Source organism: Panthera onca, chromosome B2 (genome assembly GCF_046562875.1).
Source record: "Panthera onca isolate mPanOnc1 chromosome B2, mPanOnc1 haplotype 2, whole genome shotgun sequence".
Classification (NCBI taxonomy): domain Eukaryota; kingdom Metazoa; phylum Chordata; class Mammalia; order Carnivora; family Felidae; genus Panthera; species Panthera onca.
The window spans coordinates 97,889,736-97,901,915 of NC_138343.1; the positions used below are offsets into that span (position 1 = coordinate 97,889,736).

General features: G+C 37.4%; 1 protein-coding gene and 1 long non-coding RNA gene across 2 annotated transcripts in view; one reads left to right on the top strand and one right to left on the bottom strand.

The window, feature by feature from the left end:
• The window catches only part of LOC132667478 (uncharacterized), a 38,688-nt gene extending 36,515 nt beyond the window's left edge, over window positions 1-2,173 (top strand). Inside the window, exons 4-5 of the long non-coding RNA XR_009605168.3 lie at window positions 15-69; window positions 2,058-2,173. This is a non-coding gene — a long non-coding RNA (uncharacterized LOC132667478). The remainder of the gene's footprint in view (window positions 1-14; window positions 70-2,057) is intronic.
• The window catches only part of SESN1 (sestrin 1), a 115,331-nt gene that overhangs the window by 83,139 nt on the left and 20,012 nt on the right, over window positions 1-12,180 (bottom strand). The window lies entirely within an intron of this gene.

Below are 12,180 nucleotides of genomic sequence, written 5' to 3' on the forward strand. Positions count from 1 at the left end.
TCTTCCATTCACAGGAAGACAGGCCTAGACTGTAACAATGAAAGTGAACTCCACCAGAGGCAAGACAATGTGAGTCAACCCAGGGACTTCCCCTTTGCTATACTGTGGTCCTCTTTGACCTACTTTGGTTCTTTACAAATCACTCCCTTCGTTCTCAGCCTGAAAGCACCAACACTAGGCCTCTGTTGAGCACTGTGCATTCATGAACAATAACAACACGCACATACATTTGTATTAAGAAGCATCGTGTAATCTGCAGAGAAAGCCACACCACTAAAGAAAACATTAACAAAGGATAATTTGTTGTTTTTCCTGAAATAGATTCTAGAACACTTAAAAGGGGACTTTTAAGAGAAGTATTATAAGAAATGCTGTAACAGCATTTTTGTTTATTTTTATTATTTATTTATTTTTTTAATGTTTATCTTTGAGAGTGAGAGAGAGACAGAAAGTCAGCAGGGAAGGGGCAGAGAGATAGGGAGACACAGAATCCGAAACAGGCTCCAGGCTCCAAGCTCCAGGCTCCAGCACAGAGCCTGATGTGGGCCTCAAACCCACAAGCCATGAGATCATGACCTGAGCCGAAGTCAGACATTTAACTGAGCCACCCAGACACCCCTGTAATAGCATTTTTAAACTAAAAGCTTCATATATGCATTCCCGATCCATATAGCCCATCTTTTGCCTAAAGAGTCTGTTTATAAAACTTTACAATTTCTAATTACGATGGGAGAGATCTAACCTGCCAAGTCATATGTCCAATGGGAGAAGATATTTACTGCCTTTTCTATGGACTACTTCAGTTCTGTGGAGTTTTATAAAGATTCTAGAAAAGCGTCATGTGAAAATAAATAGCAATGACAGTAAACTGATCTCTTTTAAAGGGAAAATCCCTCAAAGGTAAAGATAATTCCTTCCCTCGCTTACCTTTTTGGATCAGAAAAAGTAGGTCATTAATGACTAAAATGAGTACAGCATCTGTAAGATGCTCCATTCTATTTTACACAGAATAAATTAATATTTAAATTATGATTAAATGAAATCAGTACTGATGATGTCATTGAGCTATTAGTAAGCCTCCGAAAAATTTGTTACTGGCAGATAGCAATTTTTTCCCTAAGACAAGTGACCAAGAGTATTAGGACTAATCACAAGATTTCCCCTTCCTCTTTGTTAAATTTATGCCAAGTACCTTTCGATATCTCAAGGGGCAAGTATATACTCCTTGCTAACTTTCCCTCCTGATGTTTTCATCAGAATAGACTGCCTTCAAATCAAATCAATTTAAATCGTTAATTCAATAAATGTGTATAAGCCTTGATTTAATTTGTGATTAAAATTAACAGAAAGTTAACATTTTGTTTAAAAATGCATTCAACCCTTGGGAAATATTTTACCCATATTATTCATAACTCAGATATATACCTGATTTTCAAATGTGCATAATCTAAAAGCAACAAGTTTTGGGGGAACCTAGGTGGCTCAGTAGGTTAAGGGTCTGACTCTGGACTTTGCTCAGGTCATGATCTCGTAGTCATGAGATCAAGCACTGCATCGGGCTCAGCGTGGAGCTTGCTTGGGATTCATTCATTCTCTCTCTCTCTCTCTCTCTCTCTCTCTCTCCCTCTCTCTGCATCCCCCGCCTCATGTTCACTCTCTCTCAAAATAAATACATAAACTAAAATAAAAAGAAAAGCAACAAGTTTTTTCTAAATTAAGGTTCCCTTAGGAAAACAGAACAGTGAACTAATACAGATACTTGTGAACCGCATCTGATTCCACAGATTGAACCTAAATAACAGAAAGGCATATTATATAAGGAAAAAGCAGACTTGGCCAAAAAAATTTTTTTCAACAAATTTAGTGAGTGTTGTAACTTTTTATTTATAACATGTAAAAGCGAAAAATTTTTAATTTTGAACTTTCAATTATAAATATAAATGTACTATTAAAAAATTAAATGGAACATATCAAATTGATTTCACCTAGATATTTTGGGTTATACGGTAAACTTGATCTCTTCCTCTTTTAAATTAATCTAACAGATATTTATTTAGCTTTCACTAGGCACCTCCTGAGTGATGGAGAAATAAATGATGAGAAAACCTGGCATGGTCTCTACCTACATGCAACTTTACTCTAGTGGAAGACAGAGGTTAATCCAAGAACCAACAAAAGGTATAAAAGTATGGTGCTCTCAGGAATGAGAAAGAGAACGGATCTAGTCAGGAAAGTCTGAGGGGCTTACCTGAAGAAGTTACAGCTGAGTAAGATCTAAAAGATGAGTAGGAGGAGTCTTTAGGTGAAAAAGACAGAGAGAGGAGAAGCTCTTCCCAGGGGAAGGGAAAAGCAGGTATAGAGGCTTTCTTGTAAGAGTAAGCACTCAGAAGCACAGTACACCTGAAAAAGGAACTCCAGCCGGCCTGTGACCCTGGGCCACACGGAGCAAAGAAGAGTACTTTGCAAGATGAGGCACAGAAGTCAATGGCAGCCAAACCACACAGGGCCTTACAGGAAGAGTGACTATTCATTCTGGCTTACTTTTGTTGACCTGGCATCATAATCCATACTGTCAAAATGAAGGTCTCAGTTTAAAAAAAATTTTTTTTTAACTTTTATTCAGTTTTGAGAGACAGAGAGAGACAGAGCATGAACAGGGGAGGGGCAGAGATAAAGGGAGACATAGAATCCAAAGCAGGCTCCAGGCTCCAAGCTGTCAGCTCAGAGCCTGACACGGGGCCCGAACTCACAAACGGTGAGATCATGACCTGAGCTGAAGTCGGACGCTTAACCAACTGAGCCACCCAAGGCACCCCATGAATGTCTCAGTTTAAATGACAAATTATGTGAGGCCATATACAGAATTTTGCCCTTGCCTAAAATACCACTGTAAATCATATAAAGGAATGTTTTTTAAAGATTTTATTTTTAAGTAATCTCTACACCCAATTTGGGGCTTGAACCTACAACTCCAAGATCAAGAGTTGCAAACTCTATGAACTGAGCCAGCCAGGCAACATTAAAATTCTTTAAAATTCTGTGTGTGTGTGAGAGAGAGATAGAGACACAGAAAAATAGCCATATTACAACATTAATTTAAACATAAAAGTAAGGGGCGCCAGGTGGCTCAGTCGGTTAAGCGTCCAACTCTTGATTTCAGCTTCAGGTCATGATCTTACAGTTCATGACGTCAAGCCCCATGTTGGGCTCTGTGCAGACAGCACAGAGCCTCCTTGGGATATTCTCTCTTTCTCTCTGTAAAATAAATAGATCCTCCCACCTGTAAACTCTGAAATGCACTTCATAGTTGGTTTCAGGGAAAACGAGAATCTGAAATTATGCCCAGTGAATGGGCAACAAAACCTTCCAGCAAAGAGAAGCTGCCCTTAGGTGCATAGTCACTGACTGTTCTGGTTCCTCACTGCCCTTAGAGGGTGTGTGGGCTTATGGACTGAAGATGAGGGATAACAGTATGTTGGTCAGCTGCAGTGATGACGCTATATACATCTATAAGAAACAGAGAAGAAGACTGCCAGGACAGGCTCAAGAGTAATTTTTTAAACAGAAACAAGTTGTTGGGGTGGGTGTGGGGGAGAGTGGGGGGAAGGAAGGAGAGAGAATATATAAAAGAGAGAAAGCCTAGGGTGGGGGAAGGCCAGCAGGCTGCAGGAAGTAACGGACCAACAATTTGCCCCGAATTCCTCATGGGCCTTACCCAGCGGACAGTTGAATGACAAAGATGCAATGGGAGGAGATGAAGGTAAGATGGAAATAAATGTTCACAAAGGAGATGACAGCAATCAAGAGAAAGTTTGGGGAAATACTGCTGAGGAATTATGGGTCTTAAACTCACTATCATGACATCTGCCTAATTATTGAATCCTAAAGTCCTCTCTGAGATTAATACCATGACCATTACTGTTTTCCTTTTGCATTTTTCTGGAGTACATTTGCTGATTTACTCTGTATCAGGTGAGTCTTCTGCTGTATCTTTTAATCTGATTATCTTTCTATCCAGTGTACAAAATCCCCAGCAGGGGAGTTTAACCATTTGCATAGAAAGATGTTTATCTTATATTGTTAAGTTAATAAAGCATTTTAAGGATGGGGGCGGGGGGGGGGGAACTTTCACAAGTCATTTGGTATCTAAAAATATATAACAGTGACACTTTTAAAGAGGAAAAAAAAAACTCTTGAAAACCTAAAAACTTTAGGTTTCCCCCATTTCATCCCAACTTTCGGCCTTTTACTTTACTCATATCAATGCTAAATTAAACAGAAGAAATAAAATTGAGCCATGTATGTAATTTTGGATCCAAAGAATTAACTGAAATTAAGTACATGGAAAGTAACAATATATGGTAAAATCATGATAAAAATAAATGGTCTTAAAATCTTAGTGAACTAATATTTAGCCTTGTCACTAAACTGGCTTTCTATCTGTCAACCTCTAACCCTCCCCCTACGCCACTTGCCCCTGCTTTTTTCCTATACGTTATGATCATTCCAAATCCCCAAACAGCTATACTCTTATGTTCTTGCATTATATACCAATATGATAGAATATGGCTTATGGATGACTGCAGAATTAGCTCAGAGTCAATAAACCTGAAGGTGACTCAGGCCACCCATCAGGCTATAATGGGAGGTAGTATACTTGACCCTCCCAAGCATCATGGATTCACCTATACTGACAATACTCTGCCCCATGATGTACTGACACCAAAATAGAAAATAATTTAAGGACAATATGTAGTTGAGAACAACAGGCAAGATCTGAAAGCCACAAGGCATTATCAATCACCAAATCAAAACATGGGTCATAATCAGTTGTTTTTTTTTTTTTAAACCATCTTAGACAATATCAAACATTAGAAAGAAAGGATAAAAAAGGAAAGAAAATCCCACAGAGAGCTATCAAGTGTAAATAAGTCTACATCACTGATACAATGTTGGCAAAATCTGTGTGGTGATAAGGTGGTAACACTTCAACAATCTCTACATATGTAGAGAGGCAAAAAAAATAAATAAATACAACAGCCAGTCCTCTTTTACACTTGCTACACCAATCCATCAGCCTGCAAACCTTCAGATTACCAAATAAATGGTGACAATTTAAAAATAAAGAAATAGTTTCCAATCATAGTCCAGTGTGTCCTCAGTTTTTTCATCAAGTGCATCAAATAGGTTACCTTTCACTTAAGAAATTGTACTATCTGAATAAGACACATGAAATAACTAGGGTAATTTTTTACCCTAAGTTTTACCCCAACTACTTTTGCTATTGGACCAAACTCCTAATCAGCCAACCTTACACTTTTATACTTATTTTTGGTATCTCTCTCCTTCAGTCAAACTCATTAACTTTTTATTCTCTTTTCCTATTATTTTCACAACTATTACCTTAACTTTCATATGCTTATATTTTCTGTAAGTATATATTTAAGTATATATTTCTATAAGTATTAGCAGATTTGAGAATCATTATCATTACTGGTATTCTTATAGGTTTATAAAAAATATTACTTTCCCTTAATGCAGTTATTACTTATTATGATGCTTTTTGACTTTATAAGAATGTTGTTATTTAGTTTCTCCTTCTCCTATTTCCATTTACTCATTCGATTTTCAGGGATGTTTCTTTTTATTATTCAATTTTAAAAGAAATAATAATCTACTGTGCATTAAATAACAAAAATATAAACTCATTTAGTTTTTAAAATCATTCAACTGTCCCTCTCACACATTCCCTTCTATTTGATCATGGAGACATGAAGAGGAAACTCTTAAGCAGGGTCGTTCTTCTTTCTGAAGTAGCTTCAAAGGTGCAATGAGATGACCGGAAGATCAAAAAACAACAAAAAATAACAACAAAAAAAAGAACAAGACTATTGGGCCTAATAGGGACAAGGCTGCAAGCCAAAAAATAAAATACATGTGTATTCAGGTGTAGAAAAGGCTCTGGATCACACATTTGTCTTTCAGACATTTGTGGACAGAGTGATATTGCCATAGCAATAGTTTTTTGTGCCACAAAATATTGTCCATTTATTAAGGACAGAAAAATACAAAACATAAAAAATAAATTTTCTCTAAAATACAGTAATACCTTTTTCTATTATAATACAAAATACTATCTAAAATTAAAATACAATATATAATTAATTATAATACAAAACACTTCAACAGATTGAAGGAGTTTTGTTTTTTTTTTTTACAACAATTAGAACTTTTAGTCTAATGTAAGATAAGAAGAGCCTGACATAGCAAAAAATGAGACCACCCTAAAATTTTAAAAGAGGCACATTTAGGATGGATAAAAGAATTACTACTATACATACAGTGGAAAGTAAAATTATAAAACTAATATAATAGTCTAAATCCTGGTTTTGCATTCAAATTAATTCTCTCCAACTAATAATCATATTGATAGGTAGTAAGAATCTTTTGCTTGATCTGTATCTTGATTTCTAGCTTAATAATATATCTGTAAACTAATAACAAAAATACACAAAGTGACAATTTCTATTAATACCTCTTTTTCCCCCCAAGAACCTTGCTATAGCTTCCTAATATAAGAATAAAACACAAGCCTGCTTAGGAATCACTGATTTAAATTGCTATGGGGTTTTTTCTCTTTTTTGTTGGGGCAGGGGGTGGAGGGTCTATTTCTTTCTTCCCCTATAGTGAGGGTAAGGGAGGCAGTGAATCCTTTTAGGATAGGATGAAAAAGAAAGTAAGCAGAAACCATATGTGGGCTTATTCTATTTCCCTTAGGAAATTTTGACCAATTTGAGCAACTAAGATCTGGACAAGTATGATAGTACTGAAATTATTTGATGGCATTTACACTTAATAAATATAAGATAAACCCAAAGAAGTCAAGCAGATAGTCTTCTATTTTCAGTAATGTGTGATATGAAACAAAGAACAGGAAACTCATGTTGGAGGAGACTTTGAAGAGCTACATGATGGCAAAGTGTTTAACCCAGTGACAGAGTGGAAACGCAATAAATTTAACAAACGGTTATTTAACTTTAGGGAAAAAAAAGCTAATGGGATTTCTAGGAAGATGATGGTATAAGCTAAATGATTATTCTTAGGAAATCTACCACAGAACTGAACTATCAGAATCAATGAAAAACAAATAAAAAACCTAACAAGATAAAGTTAAAAACATGACACAACTCTAAATTAGTTAACTTAAGTCTAATGAACAAGTATTAAAACCAGAAAGAGGAAGGAAGACTATAAGGGGTCCACAAAGACACCTAAAATGGTGCAAATGACTAAACCACTTGAATAGCCAACAGATAGAAGTTATTTTCAAAAAATTAAAGAAGAAAAAATTACTCCCACCAAAATGAACACATTACAACACAGAAATACAGTGTTAAATGTTTTAAAGAATTTGTGCAGAGTGAAATTGATTTGCCTGGGTCAAGTGTCAATGAAGACTTGTAGTACAGTAGACATGAATCACATTTGAAGTAGCAAAAAGATGCCCAGAACACAAAAGAAACATTTAGATTTGGGGGAAATAAATGTAAAAATCTATCATCCTCTCATTACCTCTTTGGACATGGTTATTTCTGGTGCAGCATTAACAAAATCAGTTCTGTTTCCTTAGACAGTTTTTTAAAAATGCCTTCTTTTTTAACCCTTCATTCTACTACCACTTCATTAAGTTGCCTTTCTGATGAATAAAGGATCATATAAACCCAAGAGCCTACAGTCTGGATGTCCCACTGTCCTGTAGCCCTTATTATTCAACAAAATACTTTGAACCCCGATGTCTCCCCACTCATGACAACTTCCCTTTCCCATCCACAGAGATCTAGTCTATCTGGGTACAAAGGGATTGTTGCACCTTCACTGTGGGCTCCTCCTCACTGTAACCCAATTCCCTGAGCTCTCATGGCACTCTCCCTACACAGTGCCCCTGCACCATCATTCCCCAAAGCATCACTAATATGTAGCCATTGAGTGAAGAAGTCTATTATGGACATTTTGTAAGTAAAAGAATTACAATATGGATAGAATAAATCCTCTAAAATTGGATGCCAAATATGATTGTCCTCCAAATTCAAAGAAAACAAGAATGAATGTAAACACTTCAAGGTGATCCATTTCACCTTGGTGATCCAGTCATTCCAATGGCTATATCCCTATCTTCTTCCTCTCTCCAGACTTTTCTCCCCCCCCTTTCCTTCTTTCTTAGTTCTTACATCATAAAAAACTCCCTCCCCCGCAATGCTCTCATCTTGACTACTCAACAAGAGCAATTTATTTTTGCAGCTGTCTTCTACCAGATCAGCCCAAAGTGCTAATCTTTTTACAACCCCAAACCACCCATCAAGAGGTCTTCCTAAATACAGGCATACTAGATATTGTCTATTTGTTTCTCCAAAACATCTCTCTGACCTACTCTACCTCATTGTGTGTTTCAGAACGCTCATCTCTAGGGACTATATCATTGGGGTTCCCTTGCCATCTGGCTTATAATTAGGTTCTCTCAAATGGAAGGTACAAACAAACTGAAGGGCAGAAGGAAGAAGGCCAGAGAACTTGTTACCCCACTTCCCTCTCTCCCAGGCTGATGGTCAGCAATAGGTATACTCCTCTGCTGAAGGTCACAAAAGGTATACTCCTCTGCAGAAGGAAGAAGGTCAGAGTACTTGTCACCCCACTTCCCTCTCTCTCCCAGGCTGACGGTCAGCAATAGGTATACTCCTCTGCTGAAGGTCACAGATCCCGTTAGGCAGGCAGCTTCTTAGATAACTGTAATTCACAGGGTTCCAGTAAAAACCCCCAACTCTTGCCCCTTGAGGTTTGCAGCTGTTACTAGTCCAAAATGCTTATCATCCCTTTTTGGTTTCCCTTAACTCTGCCCACACCTTCATTGAACTCTTCAGGTACCCCATTTGAGTGTGTCATCTATTTCCTGCCAGTATCCTGGCTGACTTAGCATGGAGGAAAAGAAACTAAAAGTTATATTGACAGCCTCAGAGAGATTACAGAGAGTAAAATACCAATTATACAAGAACTGGTTGTTCTGAGAAAGGATCAGAGAATGAAAGAGTTCTTGAAAATGAAAAACATGACTGTTGAATAAACATGTCAATAGAAGTACTGAATAACAGAACCAGGCTAAAGAGCAAATTTGTAATTTGGAAGACAAATTCAAGGAACTCTTCAAGGTGTAGAGTGAAAAGACAAAGAACAGACATATGGCAAAAATTAGATGGAAGGGCTCCTGGATGGCTCAGTCGGTTAAGTGTCTTGACTCTTGGTTTTAGCTCAGGTCATGATCTCACAAGTTCATGAGTCTGAGCCCTTGCATAGTGCTCTGTGCTGACAGAGCGGAGCCTGCTTGGGATTCTTTGTGTCTCTCTCTCTCTCTCTCTCTCTCTCTCTCTCTCTCTCTCTCTCTCTCCCCCCCCTTCCCCTTTCCCTCCCCCCCCCAAAATAAACATTTGGCAAAAAAAGGTAGATGAAGGTATAATACTAACAATAGGTCAAAAAGGACAGATATAACAAAGATAATGGAAGAAAAGAAATAATACTTTGAGATTCAAATCTTTGTACTGAAAGGGCCCACATGCAAAGGATCAATAATAAAAGGTACATAGGTAGAGACACACACTCATAAAATAAAATTTCAAGATTTAAAGCATAAAAACATCTTAGGCTCCAAGAATGTCCTTATTCTTAGGAGATATATGATAAAGTATTTAGAGGTGACATGTTTGTAACTTTCAACAGGTATAGCAAAAGAGAAAAAAATTAGAGATAGTGGCTATGGAAAAATGTTAATATGTGAATCTAGGTGAATAGTATGTGGTATTTAACTGTATTATTCTTTGAATTGTTCAATAGTTTTGTTTTTTTTTTAAGTTAGAGAAAAAAGAAAAACAAGGTTTTCAAAGAGAGGTAAAATAAACAAAAATAGGTTTCATAAACAAAGAATGAGACTCAGACTGCCTATACAGATTTCTCAGTATAAATTCCAGATGCGATAAAATAGTGAAACAATGTCTTCCAAGTTCTGAAAGAAAATGATTTTAACCTAGAATTCTAGTGAACTATAATGAAAGCTGAGGACAAGGTAAAAACACTTTCAACTATGCAAGGGCCAGAAAACTCCCACACACTAGGAAATAATAATTAATAACAGTGAGTCTTTAAATGAAAAACTAGCTGAAACTACATTTTCATACTCAACCAAGCATTGTATCAGTTATTGCTGAAATACTGACATATTCTTTTAACAGGTCTTTATGCCTCCATTGTTGTACTCCTCCTATCCATTCCCACAGGAACCAATGTCATTTTATTTTACTGTTCCATTTTATTTTTTAATGTAGGTAATGTATTCACATTGATTAAAATACATTCACATGATTTGAAAACATAAGGTACAAGAAGGTAATACATCCCTAAGACTCAGATCATGGGGTCCATGGACTTTAGAGGGCTCACTATAGGCCTCTTCTAGCTGCACTCTTCCAGTAGGCAAAGAGTCCATAGAGCCTAGGGCATATAACCACCCAGACCATGCTCCAGGTGCCTGAACCCTGGGAGCCTCTACCCAAATGGGCTAAGCCCACTCCCAGGGCCTGCACATGGGTTGTTCTCCCTATGGCCTAACAAAGGGCCCACTGGCACACCCCTAATGCCCTGGGAGTAGGCAAGTGGTAGCTGTATGTGTGATGGGCACAGTCCTGATGTGAGGTCAGGTGTCCATCCTTCATGGTAAAGGTCTGAGAGTGGGGTTGAAGTGGGAGGACAGGGTGGAGAGGCCACACATATGCTGGCCAGGGCCCACCATCTCAGAATGGGTCTGGGAAAAGGTACACAGCAAAAAGCTTCAGTCCTGTTAATGTCTCCAGCCAAAAAAGTTCCTTTCCCAGAGACAACCACTGTTTCGGATACAAGAGTGATCATTTTGAATGACAAATCTGATAATATAATTTCCAACCTGAGATATTTTAGTGGTTCTCCATTACCATTAGGATAAAATCCAAATTCCTTAAAATGATCAACATGGCGCTTCTCAAACTGTAATAATGTTCATCATGGTCACCTGGGGATTCAAGTCTGATTTTGCATTTCTAACAACCTCCTAGGCGATACAGATGCTGCTGATCTGTAGGCCACACCTTGAGGAGAGACAGCCTATAAGAGATTAATATTCCTTTTTAAGTTGTGATGTCAGCTAACCCAGTTAGGGAAAGAGACTTTTCTTTCTAGCCTACCAGCCTTGCCTAAAAAGAAGCTGCAGTTGGTCCGGGCAGATGGGAGGGAGGGTAGACAGAAATTGCCAAGTAATGATAATCGCTAACCTTTATTCATTCACTGAACAAATACTTGTTGAATGTCTATTTGTATGTACTACCACTGGCCTAGAGAACCCAGTAGTAAACAAGAAAAAATGCCCATTTTCATGGAATTTACAACCTAATAAGGTAGACAGAATCAACATGAAAATAAATAAGGTCAGGTAGTGTTTGGGACTAAGAAGAAAAATCAAGAAGCTAGAAGAACAGGTGTTATCTTAAACAGCTAATGCATATACAAGAATAAATTTAGTTTTGTTTTTTTTTTGTTTTGTTTTGCCACATTAAGTACTAAGGCAGGCACTGTGTTAAGTACCTTAAAGAGATCAAGGCACTATTAATCTTCAGTGATATGAGGTGCTATTATTTTATTTTGCAGATGACAAAACGAACCTTAGATATGCTAAGTAACTTACCCAAGGTCAGACAGCTAGGCAGAACTAGGATATGGACCCTGGCAGTCTGACTATTACCAATTTCTGTATTAATTAGCTTGCTAAGGAAAAACACAACCCCCAAATCTGTGGCTTGCATATATATTTCTTGCTTATGCTATGTGAGGGCTGAAGCTTTACCATGCACAGCTGGGCTCCTTGTTTTCTAACATTCTTGAAGCAAGGTTTGAACTTGTTAGCTCTAGATTGTCAGGGGCCTACCAGTTCATGACAAATATCACAAGTAACTCAAGTACAAATACCACCAGGCATGCCACAAGAGAATCAGCAGACCAAAAGGGATAAGCCAACACTGAATCAGCAAGATTCTCCCCTTTGTTGATTTAAAACTCCCTAATTTCAATCATTTAATTTTTATCTAAAGTTCAAGGAAAATAAGTTTAATA